This window comes from Herpailurus yagouaroundi, unplaced genomic scaffold (assembly GCF_014898765.1).
Source record: "Herpailurus yagouaroundi ecotype Mexico unplaced genomic scaffold, PumYag 67793, whole genome shotgun sequence".
In the NCBI taxonomy this organism is placed as follows: Eukaryota; Metazoa; Chordata; class Mammalia; order Carnivora; family Felidae; genus Herpailurus; species Herpailurus yagouaroundi.
The window spans coordinates 24,314,275-24,317,726 of NW_024420586.1; the positions used below are offsets into that span (position 1 = coordinate 24,314,275).

The following is a 3,452-nucleotide window of genomic DNA, read 5'->3' on the forward strand; positions in this document are numbered from 1 at the left end:
ATGAAATGAAGAGTCAGACGCTTAACTGATGAAGCCACCCAGGTGCCCCCTCCCTTAAGGTTTCTTGTGTACCTGCCAGAGAATATTCATCTCTTTCTAAACGAGTTGTTTTATACCCCTAGCCTGCATGATACCCCATCTTCATTATTTCTAATTATTGTCACTTTGATATCTGAAAATGACTTTTGTGTGTGTGTGGTTGTGGTTGTGGTGGTGTTCATTTCCATTTCTTTTTTCACTCGTAAGATGACTATGTTCTCACGGTTTGCTCAGGTCCTTTGTCACTTTATATTTGGGGTAACTACTGGTGTTTAAAAAAATTTTTTTTTTTAACGTTTATTCATTTTTGACAAAGAGAGAGCATGAATGAGGGAGGGGCAGATTGAGAGGGAGACACAGAATCGGAAGCAGGCTCCAGGCTCTGAGCTGTCAGCACAAAGCCCGACGCGGGGCTCAAACTCACAGACTGTGAGACCATGACCTGAGCCGAAGTTGGTCGCTCAACCGACTGGGCCACCCAGGTGCCTCTGGCATTTTTGTTGTTGTTGTTGTTCTGTTAAATTAACTTTTAATGAGGGGCGCCTGGGTGGCGCAGTCGGTTAAGCCTCCGACTTCAACCAGGTCACGATCTCGCGGTCCGTGAGTTCGAGCCCCGCATCGGGCTCTGGGCTGATGGCTCGGAGCCTGGAGCCTGTTTCCGATTCTGTGTCTCCCTCTCTCTCTGCCCCTCCCCCGTTCATGCTCTGTCTCTCTCTGTCCCAAAAATAAATAAACGTTGAAAAAAAATAAAAAAAATAAAAAAATTAACTTTTAATGAGTTCCTACTTTGTGTCATGCAAGAACTATGCAAGGCCATTAGGGTATAGAGATGAAGCAAACACATGCCTGACCCTTCATATGACAGTCTTCATGGGAGAGCAGGGCTCCTAATGAGATCATTTTTCATACCATAGTAAGATATTTGCATCAAGCACACGGAAAGGGAGTGTTTTCTGCTGAAAGAAAATACTGGAACCGGGTAGTGGCAATATAAGAATGAACTAACAGAAGAAAACAGAGGAAAACACAGATAGAAAGGACAGCAGGAGGGGCGCCTGGGTGGCTTAGTTGGTTAAGCGTCCGACTTGAGCTCAGGTCGTGATCTCACGGTTCATGAGTTCGAGCCTCGAGTCCAGCTCTGTGCTGACAGCTCAGAGCCTGGAACCTGCTTTGGATTCTGTCTCCCTCTCTCTCTGCCCCTCCCCCATTTATGCTCTGTCTTTCTCTCAAAAATAAATAAACATTAAGAAAATTAAAAAAAAAAAAAAAAAAAAGGACAGCAGGAATAAAGGCCCAGGGGCACAAAGCAGCACTAGGTAGTGAAGAGCCCAGCGGCCGTGGGTGGAGGTGGGAGAGCAGGAGGGTTTGAAAGATGAGGCAGTTGGGGCTAGAAGGGGCCAGAATACGAATGGCCTTGAACTCTACTTGACGGAGTTTGGACCACTTTTTGGAGATAAGGAAGAGCTGTTGGGCCTCGAGTAGTGTCCGGGCCTTGAATTTTCTGTGGGTTCACTGCCCATCCTCTCCGTGGCAGAAGCGCCAGCAATGCCTTCAGGGTCTCCTGCAGCAGAGGCAACATTCACAGGCTAACATGTCATCCACGCAATGGGCCCATTTTACTGGTGTGGGGAAGGACAAGAAGACGTCTCGTCTTGTGAAGACAAGTTGAGTTTAGTTACCAGAACCTTGTCAGAGTCTTTTCCGTGAACTTCCTTGAAGATGAAGCACTTTTGCAAAAAACACTTCCTGCCAAAGCGGCAGAGTAGAATCTGCAGGTGACAGAAGGCTTAAAAGAGTTAAGGATCTGATAAGAGCTCACAATAAGGCAACTGACAAAAGAATTTGGTGATTTCTGTGACACACATTTTATTTATTTATTTATTTATTTATTTATTTATTTATTTATTTATTTATTTTTATTTTAACAGTTCTTTTTTAAGTGTATTTATTTTTGAGAGAGAGAGAGAGACAGAACGAGTAGGGGCTCGATCTCGTGAACTGTGAGAGCATGATCTGAGCCAAAATCGAGAGTCAGACGCTTAACCGACTGAGCCACCAGGCACCCCTGTGACATACATTTTAAAATCATGACTGATAACACTATAGCAAGACATCAGGCTTTAGGAATTTCATATAAATATATCCTTTAAAAAAGTTTAGCATCATTTTTTTTGACATGCTTCCCATGAAATGTAACATATACAAAAATTACATTGTAAAAAAACATAGCTCTTTGAATAGAGACGACTCAGTTTTTTAAACAATCAAAGACCCAGTAAAGACAAAACAGAATCTTTGTTTTTTAGACAGATTACATTAGAGGGAAAGAGAAACTGTTGTTTACAATTTCTTATTAAGAGCAGGCCAATATCTAAGAAAACTTTGTCCTCTTAACAGAGAGAAAACCAAATTCTAATTTAGCACGAGTGTACTTTTTGATATTAAAATTCTCCTTATTTTTTCTTTTTTTTCAGTTTTTAAAAAATTGTTTTTAATGTTTTTTTATTTTTGAAAGAGACAGAGACAGAACGTGAGTGCGGGAGGGGCAGAGAGAGAGAGGGAGACGCAGAATCCGAAGCAGGCTCCAGGCTCCGAGCTGTCAGCACAGAGCCCAATGCAGGGCTCGAACCCAACAACTGGGAGATCATGACCTGAGCCAAAGTCGGACGCTCAACCTACTGAGCCACCCAAGAGCCCCCTTATTTTTCTCTTTTTCACTTATGTAAGTCCATTCCAATCTCTTAGCTTGACTACCTTTTCCATAGACCTTCCACAACTTTCTGCCCATTCAGCCTTTATCCCCAAACTGTGAATCAGGTATCCACTCACACAGCTAAAGCTTTTTACTGATATTTGTGATCTTATGGAGGCTGTGGACTAGAATTGGGGCATGGGAACTGGTGCAGCAGTCTGTCTTTTTAAAAGCCTCCCCCTTTTCCCCTTTGGTCTCTTTGGTCAATGTTTCATTTATTTCCTGGAGTGTTTATGTTTCAAAGGCATGATACAATTTACAACTTCCCAGGACAGAGAAAGAATGCAAGTTTTCTCCTCAGAGTGTTTAGGTAATTGCTATGGAAAATTTTCCTTGGGCACCTGGTTGGCTCAGTTGGTAGAGCATGTGACTCTCGATCTCAGGGTCATGAGTTCAAGCCCCATGTTGGGTGTGGAGCCTAGTTGAAAATTTCTTTTTTTCTCAGTATAAGGGGTCAGAAAGCATGAGGCATTTCGTACATTTCTTCATGAAACCTAACATCCTCCTCTTCTCTTTCCTCACTTTCTCAGAGATTCCACCTGTTCGCATCCTAATCAGGCTTTGTCACAAATGCTCGGATCTTAATCTGAGGCATTTTAGGCTCTCCTAGCTTTGCCAAATGTCACGCTATAAGATCTCTAACTTGGGGTGCCTGGCTGGC

The 3,452-nt window shown here is 43.0% G+C and overlaps 1 non-coding gene across 1 annotated transcript; it reads left to right on the top strand.

Moving 5' to 3' along the window:
• Window positions 1–3,130: 3,130 nt before the first annotated feature.
• On the top strand, window positions 3,131–3,203 carry TRNAE-CUC (transfer RNA glutamic acid (anticodon CUC)). Its single transcript has one exon. It is a non-coding gene; the product is annotated as a tRNA-Glu (tRNA).
• Window positions 3,204–3,452: the final 249 nt, after the last annotated feature.